The sequence below is a fragment of the Aotus nancymaae genome, unplaced genomic scaffold (assembly GCF_030222135.1).
Source record: "Aotus nancymaae isolate 86718 unplaced genomic scaffold, 86718_ANA_hifiasm-v0.15.2.pri h1tg000002l, whole genome shotgun sequence".
In the NCBI taxonomy this organism is placed as follows: domain Eukaryota; kingdom Metazoa; phylum Chordata; class Mammalia; order Primates; family Aotidae; genus Aotus; species Aotus nancymaae.
The window spans coordinates 13,570,576-13,590,392 of record NW_026988413.1 but is presented as its reverse complement, the minus strand read 5'-3'; the positions used below and the strand labels follow the sequence as shown (position 1 = coordinate 13,590,392).

At 36.4% G+C, this 19,817-nt stretch overlaps 1 protein-coding gene across 1 annotated transcript in view; it reads right to left on the bottom strand.

Annotated features, from left to right (window-relative positions):
* Positions 1-19,817, bottom strand: part of TPK1 (thiamin pyrophosphokinase 1) — a 395,367-nt gene that overhangs the window by 161,327 nt on the left and 214,223 nt on the right. The gene's annotated exons all lie outside the window — the stretch shown is intronic.

The window sequence follows — 19,817 nt, the reverse complement described above, 5'->3', positions numbered from 1 at the left end:
AAAAATAGTTTAAATCAATAAGTTCAGTAAAGTTGTAGGATGCAAAATAAAAAATCAATAGTTTCTATGCAGTAACAATGAACTGTCTGAAAAAGAGGAAAATAATCCCATTAATAATAGGATCAAAAAAATACTTAGGAGTAAATTTAACCAAATTATAAGTGAAAGATCGGAATACTAAAAAGTTTAAAACATTAATTAAAAAATTAAAGATAACACAAATAAATGAAAGGATATCCCACATTTTTGAGTTAGAAGAATTGTTAAAATGTCCATATTACCCACAATGATCTATAGATTCAATGTAATCCCTATCAAAATTCCAATGTAGTTCTTCACAGAAATAGAAAAAAAATTCTTAAAATTCATATGGAGTCACAAAAGACCCCAGATAGACAAAGCAATCTTCAATAAAAATAACAAAGCTGGAGGTATCACACTACCAGATTTCAAAATACATTGCAATGCTATAGTAATCAAAACAGCATGATACTGATATAAAAACAGATACGTCAACCAATGAAATAGGATAGGGGGCCACAAAGTAAACCCACACATTTATGGTCAATTGATTTTCAACAACAATGTGAGGAACACACATTGGAGAAAGTGTAGTACCTTCAATAAATGATGCTGAGAAAACTAGATATCTACATATGAAAGAAATAAATTGAAGGGTAGGGATGGTAGTTCATGCTTGTAATCCCAGAACTTATGGAGACCAAAGCAGGAGGATTGCTTGAAGCCAGGAGTTCAAGACCAGCATAGGCAACATAGCAAGACACCATCTGTACCCCATCCCCCCCTCCCCAAAAAAGGTTAAAAAAATTAGCTGTTTATGGTTGCTTGCATCTATAGTCCTGCTACTTGGGAAGCTGAGGAAGAAGGATCTCTTGAGTCTGGGAGTTGTTTGGGCCGTTACCTCACCCCACATAAAATAATCAACTCAAAATGGATTAAGGACTTACACATATGACCAGAAACTATAAAACATAAGAATGAAACATGGAGAAAAAGCTCTATGACTGACATTGTTTGGGGTAGAAACTTCTTAGATAATGACCCAAAATCACAAGTAACAAGGACTAAAATAGACAAATGGGATTGGTTCAAACTAAAAGGCATCTGCACAGCAATAGAAACAATTAATAAAGAGAGCACCCGTGAGCTGGGAGAAAACATTTACGAATCATACATCAGATAAGGGGCTACTATTCAAAATATACAAAAAAACCAGACTACTCTGTAACAAGATAGCAAACAACCCTTTTAAAATACAGGCAAAGGATTTGAAGACATTTCTCAAAAGAAAACACAGAAATGGCCAACAGATACGTGAAGAAATGTTCAACATTTTCTATTCATCAGATGAATGCAAATTAAAACCACAATAAATTATTACCTCACAACTTTTAGATTGGCTATTATCAAAAAGCTGAAAGATAAGTGTTGGTGAAGACGTGGGGAAAAAGGAACCCTTATACACACACTGTTGGTGGTTTTACAAATGAGTACAGCTATTTTTTTTTTTAAAAAGTATGGAATTTCTTCTAAAAACTGAAAACAGAATCACGGTGTGATCCAGCAATCTCACTACTGAGACGTGCCCAAAGGAATGAAAATCAGTATGCTGACGAGATGTCTATATTTCTACATTCATTGCACCATTATTCACAATAGTGTATCCACCAAACGGGTTAAAAATGTGATATATGTAAATTATGGAATATGATTCAGCCTTAAAAAAAAACAAGGAAATTCTATCATTTGTGACACGAATGAACCTATACAATCCAGCAAAAAAGAAACAAATACTGTCAGATCTCACTTATACATGGAATCTATAAAATTCAAACTCATAGAAGTAGAGAGTAAAATGGTAATTATCAGAGGCTGGTGGGTGGGGGGAAAAAGACATTGGTCAGTAAGTACAAAGTTACAGTTAGAAGAAATAATTTCTGGTGGTCTATTGCACAGCACAGTGATGATGGTTAATAATGTATTATATAGCTCAAAATAGGTAAAAGAGAGGATTTTAAATGTTCTCAACACAAAGAAATGATATTGAAGGTGATGGATATTCAAATTATCCTGATTTGATCATTCTACAATGTATATACATGTATCAAAACATCACTTTGTGCCCCATAAACATATAGTCACTTAAAAAGCTAAAAAACATTTGTGCACACATACTAAAGGTACTCAGCACATACCTATTATGCCATATTTTAAATATGTAAAATGTAAAATACCAATTTCTGACTGCTTTCCATATATTTCCTACTCTAAGGTCAGGATATTTTACATGGACTTTTTGGTTTACAAGATGAGTACGATGGGAATAAAGGTGGCCTATGTTTTCATATGTAATTCCATCTAGTGAACAGAACCTTGAAACCCCGGATCAAAACACTGGAGATCTGACTATAGCATGTATGCTACTTAATTAGCCGTGGAACCACATATATTTTACATGACCTCCTTGTGATCTAGGTCACTCATATGTAATGGTAGGGGATGCACTAAATTCACGGCCATATTTTTCAAGATTCTTTTCACTTATAAGTGCATATAAGGTTCTCTGTTTTCCACCATAATAAGTTAAATAGTCGTCATGTGTATTTTAAGAAAATAAATGCAAAACTCAGCTTTGCATTATTTACCTCAATAGAATCATGACAAGACTGGTTGAGGGCTATATAGCACCAAAAGAGAAGCAATTTCATTTTTCTATTATAGCAGTAAAAATCTTTTAGTAAACAAATGAGAAGTTTTTCTCCATTTGTCCTAAAAAAAAAGACTTAGAGTATGCATGATGTCTACAGCAAGCACAGTGGCTGTCAGCATATTTTAATTACATTTACTTTCCATAAATTGAATTCTAGGGATGCATAAATGGACAATTTCTCTGTGGCTTTCCCTGATAGATAGGGTGATCACACAATTTAATGTGCAAACTGAGACACTTTGGAAAGTAAAAAGGGGGCATTATAAACAATTACACCAAGAAAACAAGCATAAACTGGGGCTATCCCATGTAAACCAAGGCACATGTTTACCCTCCTGCTGGAGAGTTACAACATGAGTATAGCCAACTTAACAAAATTAAACACTAGGGTATAAAAAAATTCACATCATGCTTAATAAGCCTCCTTCAACTCTCAAAGATGTGCACTGCAGTCTAGCGAAGCTTCCATAGAATAATGGAATTCCTGATTTGTTTGATCCTATAGTTGGAAGATGGAAGAGCCAATGCAGGGTTTGGAGGAATGAGTGGGATTAAGATAGACCAAGCACAAATAATCTGATCAAAAAAAAAAAAAAAAAGCAATACTAAAACATGTTTTAATAAGCCTATAAAATAATTCTACTGATTAATATGAAGTACAATTAGAAAACAGAGAAAGTAAAGAACTCATATTTTATAGTTTCCAGGTATGCTACACGGACAAACACAGGGTCTACCTAGTTGGGTCTTGTCAGGCTGTGGAAGCACTACTGCAGGGATCCCGTTTCCATTTCAAGCAGGCCACATTATAACGCAAAGTCCAGTTTAATATAAGCCTGTTTGGGTTAGAAAAAAGTAATGCCTCTTACAATGGCAAAATTTTGAGGCTTCCATTCACAGATAAGAAATCCAAGGAAATTCTAGATTTTTCTCAAATAATTTTTACTTCATCATCCTGGTCACAGTCTCATTTCAGAAATCATAATTCGCACATGGACAATTCCACTGGCCTTCTTATCTACAATGTTGCCTCTATAACCAAGTAATCTTTCAATTGGTTATGACAGTAAGTTTTCCAAATATTAAATCTGAGCTTGCCAATGTTCTGCTTAAAATTAATTATTGGTTCTCCAGGCTCCACAAGATAAAGTCCATTTGCCTCCAGATCCATCCCACAAATCACATCTTCAACTCCCATCCCACATTTACATTCCAGAAATACAATCGGCCCTCTGTATCCATGGATTCTGCATCCATAAGATTCAACAAACTGTGGATCAAAAATATTCAGAGAAAAAATTGTGTCTGTACATAACATGGACAGATTATTTTCCTTGCCATTATTCTTTAAACAATGCAGTATAACAATTATTTATGTAGCATTGACATTTACATTAGGTATTATAAATAATCTAGAGATGACTTAAAGTATACAGAATGATATACATACATAGGTTATATGCAAATATTATGCCATTCTATATCAGGGACATGAGCATCCACAGACTTTGGTATGCACGGTAGGTCCTGGAACAAATCCCCCAGAGATACCAAGGAACAACCATACTTTAATTCTCAGAAAACCGCCGGGCACAGTGGCTCATGCCTATAATCCCAGCACTTTGGGAGGCCAAGGCAGGCGGATCACCTGAGGTCAGAAGTTTGAGACCAGCCTGACCCATATGATGAAACCCTGTCTCTACTAGAAGTACAAAAATTATTCGGGTGTGGTGGCATGTGCCTGTTATCCCAGCTACTTGGGAGGCTGAGACAGAACTGCTTGAACCTGGGAGGCGGAGGTTGCAGAGAGCTAAGATTGCGCCATTACACTCCAGCATGGGCAACAAGAGCAAAACTCTGTCTCAAAAAAAATATATATATTTTCAGAAAACATGACAAGATTTCAAACTTCAGTGCTTGCACTATCACCTTTTCCCTCCTTTCCTTGTAAAGCATATAACTACTGTAAATATTTCCAAAGGCTATTTACCTCCACCACCTAAAAAAAGTGAACTTGTTTGGATAGAGTGTTTTCATCCTACTTTGCTAAACTGTTAACATAGTGTTATTAAGAAATGTTATAAACGTGTTGTCTTAGCTCAGGCTGCTATAACAAACTAGACTGAGTAGCTAAACAACATTTATTTCTCACAGTTCTGGAAGCTGTGAAGCGCAAGAGCAAGGTGTCAGCAGACTCGGTTCTGATGGGGACCCTCTTCCTAGTTTGCAGATGGCCACCTATTCATTGCATCCTCACATGGGCATGACAGAGAGTATTGAGAGAGGAACAAGCTCTTTTTTTTTTTTTTTAATAAGGGCTAATCGAATTCATAAAGTCTCAACCCTCATGAACTAATCACCTTCCAAAGGCCCAACCTCCTAATACAATCACACTGGGGGTTAGGATTTCAACATACGAATTTGGCGGGACACAAACAGTCTATAACACGTTTATTTAAAAAATCTTCTTTTTCAACATGTTATTTTAGAAAAAGTGTTTTTAAAAAAGGAGACGAGACACAAACATGAAGAGTGAGCAATGTATACAGGCTTATTTGCATTTGAAAAACTATGGGAGCTGTGATGAGGATCTGTGCTAAGACATGACATATGTCTGCTATAAACCATAAACCCCTGGTAAAAAGTTTTAGCATAAAATCGCAGGCAGTCTATACCCTTATTAATCTTCTAGCATTGATGCCCCTGTACCTCTCTGGAGAGCTAAGCCAAGGGACTCCAACTTCCTTGCATAAGTGGAAGAAGAAAGTCTTGCTGCAGAGGTCCCTGACACACTAGATAGGAACATGCAGTGGAAGAGTCCAGGAGAGACTGACAGATTCCAGCAAGTTCTCTAGCCTGTTAAAGGAAGCAAATGTACATACTGCCTGAACCAAAGATGTATGTATGATTATTACATTCTCTCAGTACTGCCTATTCTTTGACATCCCAGACTTCAGGGTTTACCTTTAACTTCAAATACTCAAAATAAACACTCCCCTTTTTCTGGTTAGCCCTTACTATACCTTCAAGATTCAGCAGACTGACCACCTCTACTAGGAAGGAGTCTTTGAACACTCTAGACTGGAAAATGTTTGCTTCCAACCTGCTTCTCACCCATCCTATCAAAATTCTACTGTAGCACTATTGACAGTGTATCAAGATAATCTGATTACAAGTACATCTACTCCCAAAGACAGGAAAGTCTTAAGAGTCAGAAACTGGGTCTCATTCAGTTTGCATTTCTCAATCTATAATACTTATTAGAGTTTCTCACATATGCATAACAAATGTTTGTTAGCTGAATAGTTACAGTTTTGAGGTTTTGATTTTGTCAAAAAAGATCAATCAGCACCAAGTATATACTTTAAGGCTAATTTCTGAAGTCTCTATTCCTTTCTCAAATTCTTAATGGAGAAAATGACTAAAGTATTATTCTTCAAAGAACATTGTAATTGGTTCTTTTATTACTGTAATTAGATTTTCCATCCTTCAATGCAGCTGGCATACAACCATTACATTATTTTTCTAAATTGCCTTATGATTTTCTGTTCAAAATTTTTTAATAGCTTACCATTATCTATATATCAAGGCTCAAATTTCTTATCTAGAAATTAAAGATTCTTCATATGTTGACCCCAAACAACCTAACTCTGATGACTGCTGTGACATTTCTCCTCATTTAGAGCACTCTCCAGGTACACTGGATGCAGTGCTTTTATCATGGGTGTGCTTTTATTTACCCTCAGGTTGCTTCAAAGAATATTTGAAAGCACTTTAACTTCAGGTACTCTGGTCATGTCAATGTATAGAACAATGACTGAGTTCACTCCCTGAACAATGAAAAGCTTTTCTGATTCATCTTGGGCAAGAATTTTGAATCTTTTAATTACACATTTCAAGCCTGGTTATAATAGTGCTTTCCTCAGAAAGCTGTCTTGAATATTGATATTTCCTTATTAACTAGACGATAGGTTTTCAAGCCAGATCAATGAGATCCCTACAGATGGGACATTTTTTCCATATAAACGAAAACAGTGTGATATCTAGAAAATGCAGATATGTGCTATTTTTCTTCCCCATATAGATACATCAAAGGACAGGAAGAGCAAACATGCATGTATTTACATTTCCCTATATCAAAAGCAAGTGGAAAGGAGAGTTGGATGGAATTTTAAAAAGCACACCCTTTTGGGAAGTTTTTATTTTTTAAACAATTTTATTCAATTTATCTTTGCTGAAAATTAAATTCTTTGAGGAGAAGAGTAAGAACTATAAGTAAATAACATTACATAAAATCAGGGTCTGTATAAATAGCACGGACATTGTAAAACCTACTAGAAGTAATTATGGTGTCCAGATCTCTCAAATTCTCAGGATATGAAGATATTTTAGGGCATTCAAGTGTATTCCTTTTGAATTACAGGGGTTATAAGGAATGGAAAGAGTCATTGTTTGTGGTTTAAAATGGCCATAATACCTAGCATAGCATCTTCAACACACTAGGTGTTTAGTGTAAAATGAAAAATAAAAGTATGACATATCATATTCAGAAACAATTAGCTATTTGGAGGTAAATTTTGAAAGGATATTCCAATTTCATTATATAAATGTTGCTTGGTACACAACTGAAAACATCCCAAAATGTATTGTTGAAGTCCTACTCAAATAGTACCAACTATTTTTCACTCTGGCTAAAAATTCTCTAACATACATAATGCCCTGCTAAAGCTGAATACCTGAAAGAACACTAACCTTTCCATGAAGGTTAGTGTTCATTCCTTCCCTTTCCATGAAAAATGAGTTATGATAACTCAGAATCTGTATCCTCTTTCTTCAATCATGCCCACCAGTGACCAAGTTGACAAAAGACAGATAATTTTCCAAGCCACTTTGGAACTGATTGACTGTGATAAAGATATGCTCTAGTCCCAGGAGATTAGTCTATCTGTACTTGTGATCATTTCTTTTTTTTTTTTTTTTTTGAGACGGAGTTTCGCTCTTGTTACCCAGGTTGGAGTGCAATGGCGCGATCTCGGCTCACCGCAACCTCCGCCTCCTGGGTTCAGGCAATTCTCCTGCCTCAGCCTCCCGAGTAGCTGGGATTACAGGCACGCGCCACCATGCCCAGCTAATTTTTTGTATTTTTAGTAGAGACGGGGTTTCACCATGTTGACCAGGATGGTCTCGATCTCTTGACCTCGTGATCCACCCGCCTCGGCCTCCCAAAGTGCTGGGATTACAGGCGTGAGCCACCGCGCCCGGCCGATCATTTCTTAATAGTAACTACCCTCTCTTTCATCAACATGATTCGTTTTAATCTAAGAACATTTCTTGCTTGAATTTAGCCATGAAATAAGTCTTAGTTGCATAGTGTTATTGAAAGTGATACATGAAACACTTGGCTTCCATGTCTCGATAAATTAGATTTGGCTATTTGTAGTAGTTTTTGTGTATTATTTTCCCCAAAGTTTAGTGGTTTACAATTCTCTTCACTTTTTATTGCCCAGTTATAATAGGTGGCCATCAGACTTGCTGTAGTGTAATCCTTAGGTCTAGCAATCTGGTGTAATATACATAATTTACATTAATTATCTCCTTTCCACCTTCTGGGAGAATAGAGAGCCTTTTGATTGCAAATTTTGCACTTTGTCATTAACACTCAGGTTTCTAGATATGCACTGGACCATTTTATCATGCCAAATAAGAATGTTAAACATGTTACTGTGTGAGATTACTTAAAGTGTATTTCTTGCAATGCAGTAAGTTTGCTTCATAAGTTGATCACCTTATCACCCCCAGGTTGACTTAAAGTGATAAGCAATGCTATTTGCTATTTTGCTTAAACATAATCCATATCCATGAGCATCACAGTAAATCTTTAATCTGGGATAAAATATTTGTTCAATAATAATTTCCTCTCTAAAATAATTCCCTTTATTCATATGAATGCCTTACAAAATATCAGAATCTTTAGGGTCAATCTTATAGGCATCTAAAACCTCTAGTAGAAATAGATAACAGAATTAAATTGTAATCAATATAATTTGATTTACATATTCCTATTTCCAAATATGTTTCAAGACATTCTGATCCAGTTGTTCATATTGAGAGTTATATACATCGACATATATATTCACAGGGGAAGGTACACAGCAGATTCAGGAAAGAACCTAGTATCATCTTATTTCTACTCCATGCATCTGGATTTTAGTATGCCATTTTCTGTTATGAAACAGCATGTTAACCATAGAGTTCTAACTACAAATGGGCAAACAGAGGGTCATGGACACAACAGAAACATCTTCTACTTCCAGCTACTAACAGAGGAGATGGATAGAGAGTGAGTACTATAGGATTCCATCTTCTTCTTTAATTTAAATGAAACTTTCTGAGATACCTAGGCTCATCGCCTAACACAAAGCAAAAAATTACATGTATCTCTTTTCTTCATTACCTATTTATTTGCCACTAAAAATATATTGATCTGACATGCACAGACCTGTAATGAGCAGTAACATCATTCCAGTTTTACAGTCATGACTTCAACTAGAAGCAAAACATGTATTTTTGTTTTTTTGGGACAGGGTCTCACACTATTGCCCAGACTGGAGTGCTGTTGATAATGGCTAAACTGAAGCCTTGACCTCCAAGGCTCAAGCTGTCCTCTCCCCTTGGCCTCCCAAGTAGCTGGGACTAAAGGCATGCACAACCACACCCTGCTAATTTTCATTGTTGTTTTTAGAGATGGGGTCTCACTATGTTACCCAGGATGGTCTCAAACTTCTGGGCTCGAGCAATCCTCTTCCCAGGCCTCCCAATGTGCTGAGATTATTGGCATAAGCCCCTGTGCCCAGCCCAAAACATTTCTTAAAAACATAGACGCTATTATCATTGTGGACAATAATAATTATAGATATAGGCACTATCACATGTAATATTTCTGGATAAAGAACATACAGAATGAAGACAAATTTTATAATCTAAGTAATTTCAGGATGCTCTATTATATGTGCATTATTCTTACATAAGTCCTCAATACATAGTTTCTTTCTCCATCTTCAGTTTCTGCATTCTCACAATGCTGTAATTCAAAATAAAATCCTCCTTTTCACGTAAGGTCAGAATGTCATTTGCAGAGAAGCCCCACACCAACCAAATCTGGAATTCTCTGCATTAATAAGAAATTTTATCTGGCAAGTGAGTCATCAAACTGAGACTCCTGGTAAGCAGATAAACTTAACCCTTGTCTTGGGGCCTATAAAAAGCATGTTTCTCCTCTAGCAGGGATGGATTAGGTTGCCACAGCCTCTAAGGTAGTAAGCTTTTTATATCCATAGCAACATCTCCCAAGTCACTTCAAAGCACTGGGTTTATCTATTTTTTCTTGTTGCACAGCACTATAAAAAAGATTGCTGGTCTCTAAGAAGGAGAAACAGAGATGTGAATTCCTCTTTTGAAGGCTTCTCCAAAATGATCTAGGAAATAGCCTGCTAACACAGGCTGATGCCCAGAAATCTTTTCCTTCTCTTTGCTTCTTTTTCTGATACTTAGCTTGCACTGCATTTGTTCCAAAATCTGAACATATAAGCAGTTACCTTGGCACTCAACAAACAGAACACTGTTGTTATATACAAAAAAGCAAGGAGTGGTGTATGTCAACATATTTGTGTATAACTGAATGATTTAATATATATAAATGAATATGTGTGTCATGTTACTTTCTAGAATTTTATAAAAATTATCAATTTAAGATTACCATATCCCTTTGAGGCACACAGGCACAGGCAAAAAAGGTAGTGAAACTTGCTATGTAAGTATTACAATGCCTCAGTTATAGAGCTGATGTTGGAAATGAACAGTATTGCTTTTATTATTTCTTCTTCAAGAAAGCAAGATTTATTATTGTCAAGTTTACAATGGCAATGGCATATGAGACAAGCTTTATGTATTCTCATGTTTTAGCTCTTGACTTTTATAAGTAACTTAGAACTTGGAAGAAGCAGGTCCCAAAAGTTATAAAACACCAATTAAGGAAATGAGAGGGAGATATTATATGAACTGCACAATTTTTACTTAAACACAACACCCATCCTACTGAAGATCCTCTGTTATATGTATAAATACTGAAGGTATTTATGACCAAATAATCATATATAATCTTACGTTACTGGATATATAACCATTTAAAATATATTATATATAAGCATATAATAGTAGATATAATAATGAATATTTCCAGGTACTGACAAAATTAAAAATTTCTCAATAGATAAGATCTGTGACAATAGAATAAGCCTTGTTAAGTTAAAGTGAATACTTCATGTTTGCTAACATTTGATAAGAGTTTATTACAAAAAGATTCTTCTGTATTTGTAACTACTCATTCATTTAATAAATATTTGTAGAGTGCCCATTATGTGCCCGGTATTAAGTGCCGAGAACACAGCAGAGGACAAAAATGCACAATTCCCTGTCCATGTTAAGTTTATAGTATACTGAGTGAATATGTAATAGAAACAAATATCCAAAATATATAGTATGTCAGATGGTGACAAGAAAATTGAGCAGGGGAAGATACAAGGACGGCTCAACCAAGGGACTCAAGAGGTAGAGTGAGGGGTGCTGCTTTAACTATGGTGTTCACAGAAGGCCTCAACACGAGCTGCAATTTCATCAGGAAAAAAAACTGTATTATTCCATTTTCTCAAAGAGGAATTATATATAAATAACTGCTGAGTAATCTATCCAAAAGAGGTTGAATCTATTCTGAAGAGGCAAGTTACAGTATATATTACAATAGTCTGAATCATACTATGGTCACCTGTAAATCTGTCTCCTCTATTAGACTGAAGGCTGTTTGAGTTCATGGACTTGGTCTCGAAATCATAGCATACTGACTTAAACAGAACAGATACTCAGTAAAAGTTTGTTAAGCAGACTAGAAGAAGATACCCAGCAGCTTCTATAGTGTACCTAAGAGGAGGAAGTTTGCCTGTGGAACTCTACCATGAACTTTTGCCTAATCTTAGAGTAATATATCCTTTCATAAGCATAAGGCACACAATGTCCATACTAGGATTAGCAAGGGTACAGCAGATCCTTCCTTTGTTCTCCACACCAAGGCAAGGTACAAAAATAGTTAGCTGGGTTGTGCATATCACTCTCTGTTGGATTCCACTATTAAATACAGATATATTTAATATATATTGGTTCCCTGGTAATAGGGGTAGTTCCAGATCTCACCTGGGAAATACTTTAACATGTAAGAGGTTCTCAGTTTACTTCAAGGTTCTGATATTGAGAGGTTTTGTAAAATTAAAGTATGTCCAAAAACACCCACAATGCTATGTTGAGAGTCCCATGAACCTGGGTAATAAACTGTAACTAATTTAAGAGATTTCTAAGACATATTCTAAATCTTAAGTGATATTACCCCACAAAATATATTAGATTTAGTTGCACAAGAGTGTATTACTATTACTACCACTACTACTGCCAGTTTTTAAAATAAGGATTTCCTATGAGTCAGGCACTGAAGTAAGTGCTTTACCGCATAATGCTGTTATAGCAGGTTAGTATTCTTTACAGATGAGAAAATCAAGGCTTAAAGAACTTAAAAATCTTTCTACTGTCATGCAGCTAAAAAGAGTGCCAGGTCTATTCAGAGCACCTGAATACCTGACTTCTAATTACAGTGCTTTAAAGATTAACATTTTATTAAATCTTAAGGTGGTATTATTACTTTCAATAATAAGTATATTCATTATCATAATTGGTAGAGACAAGCAAGATGCTAAAGCACCTGGACACCTGTCACAGGAGAATTAACATGGCATCAAGAATGCTTGCAAGAGTCCTGCAGAGAGTTCTGCATGCCAGCTAAGGTTTAGCTTAATGTTATTGGAAATGCACTTACTCATTAAATAAATATTTCTTGAATACATAACAATGGGAGACAATAAAAAATTTAAAGCAAATGTACATTTAAGATATATGATATGAATTTTAGCAAGATAATAGACTGAAGGGGGCAAGCAGAGGCTAATAAAATAACCCAAGTGAGAAATGACAAATGTTTTGAACTAATATAGTGGCAGCAAGACTGCAAAGATACAAGTGGGCATAGGAGAAAGATCTGGAGAATTCAAGGAACTGTGACCAACTGTCGAGGTATGGTAGAGTAAAGCATAAAGTTACTCTTAAGTTTCTGCCAGGCAGGTGGATGGTAGCATCACTGAATGAGAAAGGAAATACAAAAAGACAAAATGAGATTCTTGTGAGAACAGTGATGAATTTTCTTTTAGACAATATAATGAAGTTCCTCAGGGCTTCCAGTTAGCAAGTAGAAAAACTGCTTTGGAGTTTAGGATTAAAGGCATAAATTAAGAGCTAATGTATGGCACAGAAGTGGTAAGTGAAGGCCATGGAAACAAGATAAAGAGGTGAAAGGCAGGTATGTCAGAATGTCAGCACAGGCAGTGCCCATGAGAAAACGAGAGGCTGAAGAAGACCAGGATGGAGCCTGCCAGGCAAGAAGGAGAGGCAGGAATACACAGGTCAGTACTTCTAGAGTTAATCCTCATAAAAACGTATCTAGTGGCAGTTCTACATTTGATAGCATCTCACCATACTTTGAAATTTATCCCTCGGGATAGTGGAAAAGTTGAGAGCATCTGGGCTGTCTCCATAGTTTAAACACCATCAAATGTCTAGATAAAATTTTCTACCAGGCATAATTTTCATGTAAAACAGTTGTCTAAATATTCAGCAGAAACTTACAATTTGAAATTTCCCGAGGAAACATTTTAAAGGTGGGAGAGTCCATAAAAGGCATTGTTTTTTTGCCTAAGTACTAATAAACACTTGCCTTTATTCTATATTACTGTCAGCCACGTCACAAAAAGATTACACTTGTTCTATGGTAATAGCATATTTTAAACTGTATATATTTTCTCAAGGAAGTGTTGTGTTTTGGAATAATTTTAGATTTACAAAAAAGTTCCAAAAATAGTACAAGGTGTATATACTCTTCATCCAGTTTTCAGCAGTGTTAACATCTTGTCTAAACATGGTACATAGGATACACCTAAGACTGACACTGGTCGCTACTATTAACTACACTTTCAAGTTTATTCACATTTCAGCAGCTTTCCACCAGTGTCCTAGTTTTCCACTACACAATTGAAATCAGGTTACCATACGGCATTTAGTTGTCCTGTCTTCTTCATCTCCTCTGGCCATAACAATTTCTCAGTCTTTCTTTGTTGGCCTTAAAAATGTTGATCAGGCATTTTATGGAATATTCTTCAATTTGGAGTTATTTGACTATTTTAAAGTTTAAATAATGGGTTTTAGAGAGCTCCACAAGTGCCCTTCTCAACTTATATCCATAGGAGGGTGTTATTAGTATGATAAAATGACGTTACTTTTGTTCACTTGATTAACGTGGTATCTGCCAGGTTTTTCCACTATAAAGTTATTTTTTCCTTTTCAGAATACATTTTTACACAAACACACACACATATTTTCCTTTAGAGAGATAATACTAGAAAGATTTCTCTTGGAGTACTATCATGGTTTTTCCTGCAACCCCATGACTCAGATCTTCTTATGAGGCTGAGTAATTAGTCCAATCAATTACCAAGCCTTAAACTTTATTTTCAATTGAGGAGAATGTTCATATTTAGTATGAACATAAAACAAATCCATTAATACATTACAAAAAAAAATGTACACCTAAATCCAATACTGATAATTAGAGGATATAATAAAATATTCTAAGCTCATAGTGTTTGCTGATGTATAAAGATAAAGTATCTACCTGAGAAATGCCATGCAGAAATTAAATACAAAGACTATTCTTTACAAAGTCCTAATGGTCAAGAGTCAAGAACTTCAATTTGGACATAATCAAATAATGTAGAAATGAAATGTCCTAAAAATATGTAAATGACAATTCAGTATTTACCCAGCCTATTAAGAAAAATAAAAAAGAACAATATGTAATAAACCTATGGCCTTTAGTAGTATTAAGTTCATAGTCATTCCTGTGTATGTGTCTGTGTGTCTGTGTGTTTGTCTACATATACATATATATACATATAATGTAGGCATTTGCCCTCATTCATAGAATCTATTCACCATCCTGCATTATTTGATTTAACAACTGCTTGAGAAATAACGTGGCAAAACACACGGGGGCTAAAATGTATTGAGGTTTTAACAAATAAAACTAGTATTGGTTTAAATCTCTAAAGCATTCAGATTGAAATTAATGGGAACTTTTCTGCTCAAATTTTGTCTAATATATAGTCTACATTTAAAATTGGAGTAACTGATTCTGTTGCCACATAATACTAGTAAATATCCTAAAGAGACCTATCCTGTTATTCTTGGGACCTCATAATTTTGATGTATTTCTCCTTTATTGTAAAGAATGTGCATCTTATATTTTTAGATGTTTAGAGAAACAGCTTTTAGTGTTTTTCACCAAATCCCAGGGTTTAGATCTCAAGTGTGTATCACAGCATCCGAAAATATATGTGTCCTTTGAAGACTCAGATGTATCAGATGGCATCCTGATAATGTATTATTCATGACTCAGTTACAGATAAACAATGTGGCAACATGAAAGCAAGCCTTAAAAAGTCCCATGTACCAGAGAATCCTTGTGCAGAAGAATAAATGTTAAGGGTGAATAGGTTTAAATTAGATAGGGGTACATAAACTAATAAGTTAATTTAGTGGAATTTTAAAAAATTAATCTCATGTTCTAGATAGTAAACTCCTTTAGGACCAGGACAGATTTAATTCAAATTCTATGAATTTCTAGCATATAGTTCTTTAACGTATTAAATACAATTTTGCATTTCATTTACATTACAATTAACATTTTATTTTATGGTAAGATTCTTACTATAAAATATACTTTGATTATAAATTTATACTTATATAAAAAGTAGAAATGCAAAATATATAATAATTTGATATGATTTATTAGATGGAGAAGAGCCATATAAAGATTTGATACAGTCTATGTGCATTATCAGAAGAAATTTTAGAAAGTCTTCATGATCTCATATGGAGGTAGGAGTATGGGTAGAGGGAACTTTTTAATGTTGCTTTTCTCTTGCTATAATATCAAATAAAATACAATGTTGACCTTCCAAGTTAAATGTAAAGTCAGGTGGAAGCTCACAGATATTCTATTTCCTCAGATTTAATATAAGCACTTTGCCCACTTTTTAATGGGGTTGTTTTTCTCTTATAATTTGTTTAAATTCCCTATAGATGCTGAATATTAGATCTTTATCAGATGCCTAGATTGCAAAAACTTTCTCCCATTATGTAGGTTGTCTGTTTACTCTATTTATAGTTTATTTTGCTGTGCAGAAGCTCTTTAGTTTCATACCGTTTGTCAATTTTTGCTTTTGTTGCAATTGTTTTTGGCATCTTCATCATGAAATCTTTGCCCGTGCCTATTACCTGAATGGTATGGTCTATGTTTTCTTCTAGAGTATTTAATTTGAGGTGTTACATTTAAGTCTTTAATCTATCTTGAGTTGAATTTTGTATATAGTGTAAGGAAGTGGTCCAGATTCAGTTTTCTGCACATGGCTACCCAGTTCTCCCAGCATCATTTATTAAATAGGGAATCTTTTCCCCATTGTTTGTTTTTGTCAGATTTGTCAAAAATCAGATGGTTGTAGGTGTGTGGTCTTATTTCTGAGTTCTCTGTTCTGCTCCATGGGTCTATGTGTCTGTTCTTGTACTGTAGCCCTATAATAGTTTGAAGTCGGGTAACGTGATGCCTCCAAGCTTTGTTCTTTTTGCTTAGGATTGCCTGGGTTATTTGGACTCTTTTTTTGGTTCCATATGAATTTTAAAATAGTTTTCTTCTACTTCTATAAAGAATATGTTGGTAGTTTTATTACTCAGTTATTCAATGGGAATAGTACCGAATCTGTAAATTACTTTGGGCAGCACAGCCATTTTCACGATATTGATTCTTCCTAATCATGAGCATGGAATGTTTTCCATTTGTTTGGGTCATCTCTAATTTCTTTGAGCAGTGGTTTATAGTTCCCCTTGAAGAGGTCCTTCACTTTCCTCATTAGCTGTATTACTAGGTATTTTATTCTTTTTGTGGCAATTGTGAATAGGGAGTTCATTCATGATTTGCTCTGAGCTTGTCTGTTATTGGTGTATAAGAATGCTAGTGATTTTTGTACACTGAAAGTGTACTTTGCAGACGCTGCTTATTAGCTTAAGAAGCTTTTCGTTTGAGACAATGGAGTTTTCTAGATATAGGATCATGTCATCTGCAAACAAAGATAGTTTGACTTTCTCTCTTCCTATTTGAATAGCCTTTATTTCTTTCTCTTGCTTGACTGCCCTGCCTAGAACTTCCAATACTATGTTGAATAGGAGTGGTGAGGGTGAGAAAGGGCATCCTTGTCTTGTGATAAAAATAACTTAACTTTTAAGCCTCCCCACATAAGTTAGATGCTTCTTCACAACTTACTATCCTTTGTCCAATCTAGTACAAAAGTAACTGGCTTTAAGTACTTCTCTAGGTCTTCATTTCTTTATAAGGGCTCCCATGCTATGTAAAATTGTATAAAATAAAATTTTATGCTTTGCTCATGTTAATCTATCTTAGGTCAATTTAATTCTCAAGGCCCAGACAGGACAATATGAGGATGGAGATGGAGTTGTACCCACTCCTACAAAGTGCTATCCACACTCTCTCTACACTATAGTACTTCTTGAAACACTCTTCTTCCCTTTCCTACCTGATATAGTCTGGATGTTTGTCCCCTCCAAATCTCATGTAGAAACGTGATCCCCAATGTCTGAAGTGGAGCCTGATGGAAGGTGTTTGGGTCATGGGAGTGGATCCCTCATGAATGGCTAGGTGCCACCTTTGTTCTAATGAGTAAGTTCTCACTCTATTAGTTCACAAGAGAACTGGTTCTTACAAAGACCCTGGCATCTTTCTTGCTCCCTTCCTGCCATGTGACAGGCCTGCTGCCCCTCTACCTTTTGCCATGAGTAAAAGCTTGCTGAGGCGTCAAGAGAAGCCAAACAGGTTCTGATGCCAAGCTTGTACAGCTAGCATAAGCATAAGCCAAATACAACGCTTATCTTTATAAATTACCTAGCCTCAGGTATTCCTTTATAGCAATGCAAAATGGACTAATGCACTGTCTAGCTCCTATTTACTTATTATAGGTCTCAGCCTTCTCTGAAAAGGCTGTCTCCTAACTGTTACATTCCACTCTCCTGTGTGTTCTTGTAGTGCATAAAAGGTACCACACTTTCAAGGAGTACTTCTTATATGCAGAGTACTGCTGTCAAGTTACGAACAAGCAGACCTGAGCTCAGCTTCATGGGCTGTACAGTCAAGTTGGCAAGGATGACTTTAGGCAAATAATTAGAAATAATTAGTAAAATGATTAAAATTTTCCAGAATGCCCTAAAGAAAAAATAAAGGAGAGTATGGAAACATACAGTAGCTAAACCTAACCTGGAGTGATAGTTAAGGACAGCCACTCAAACTCTGCCATGCCCATTATTTTAAGTGAAGTAACTCAGAGATGGAAAACCAAATACTGCATTTTCTCATTTATATGTGAGAGCTAAGCCATGGGTATGCAAACACATAGTGATATAATGGACACTGAAGACTCAGAAGAGGAGAGGGTGGGAGGGGGTTGAGGGATGAAAAACTACATATTGAGTAGAATGTACAATTCTAAGGTAACAGGTACACTAAACTCTCAGACTTCAACAATGTACAATTCATCCATGTAACCAAAAAACACTTGTACCCTAAAACCTATTGTAACAAAAAATATATAAACACAAGTAAATAAATGTCCAGACCACACACACACACACACACAAAAAGGAAACCCTCTGGCATGCATGGTTTAGACAAAGAAAAGAAAAAATAAGATTCAAAGTAGAGGGGGCAGGTGGAAGATCCAAGATGGATGGTTAGGAGCAGCTCAGGATTATAGCTCCCAGTGAAAGAGCAGAGAATCAGTGGATGCTGCATTTCCAGACGGATTTTTATTGCCCACAGACCAGGAGATTCCCAGGTGGAGGAGCCCCATGGGTCGCTAGCGCGGCTGTTTTGGCCAGTGCAGCTGTTTTGCTGGCACCCAGGTGCAGCGGTTCCCGGTGCAGAGTAAACGGGAATAGGTCCCCTTCTGGCTGGCGAGGGGAGCTCCGGGAAGGCAGAGTTGCTCACTCATCTGATTAAAAAAAAGGGGACTGAAACAGAGAGCCAGGCCAGGAGATTCCCGGGCAAAAAAGTACCACGAATCTCAGCGTTGCTGTTTCAGCCAGTGCAGTGGGTCGCCACATGGGAAATCACACAGATCCCGGTGCCTTTTCAACAAGTGACTGGAATACCTGGAAAAGAGTCGACCATTCAACTAAAAAAAAAAAAAAAAAAGGCTCTGAGGCAGGGAGCCAGGTGATCAGGCTCAGCTGGTCTCACCGCCACACACACAAAAAAACAGCAATTGGAAACACTCTGGGTTGAGAGTTTCACAGCAAGCACAGCTGAACCCGCGACGGTCCAGCTCTGTGGGGGAGGGGCGTCCACCATTACCGAGGCACTCCACCACTACGGAGGTAGCCCGCCATTGCTGAGGCAGCCTGCCGTTGCCGAGGCAACCTGCCATTACAGAGAGAGTCCGCCATTGCAGAGGTGAGCCACCATTGCCGAGGCAGTTCTAACTACACCCGTATAAACAGGACTGCAGGGAAGTTCACATGGCAGTTGGGTGGAGCCCACAGCAGCTCAGCAAAGCCTCTGCAGGCAGACAGTGACTAGGCTGCCTCCTTGCTGGGCAGGGCATCCCTGAAAAAAAAAGGCAGCAGCACAACGGAAACTCATAAATAAAGCCCTAACTCCCCGGGACAGAAGACCTGGGAAAAAAAAGGGGTTTATGAGTTATGCTGCAGCAGACTTAAACGTACCTGCCCAGCAGCTCTGAATGAACAACAGAGCTCACAGCTTAGCACTTGAGCTCCTATAAAGGACAGACTGTCTCCTCAAGCAGCTCCCTGA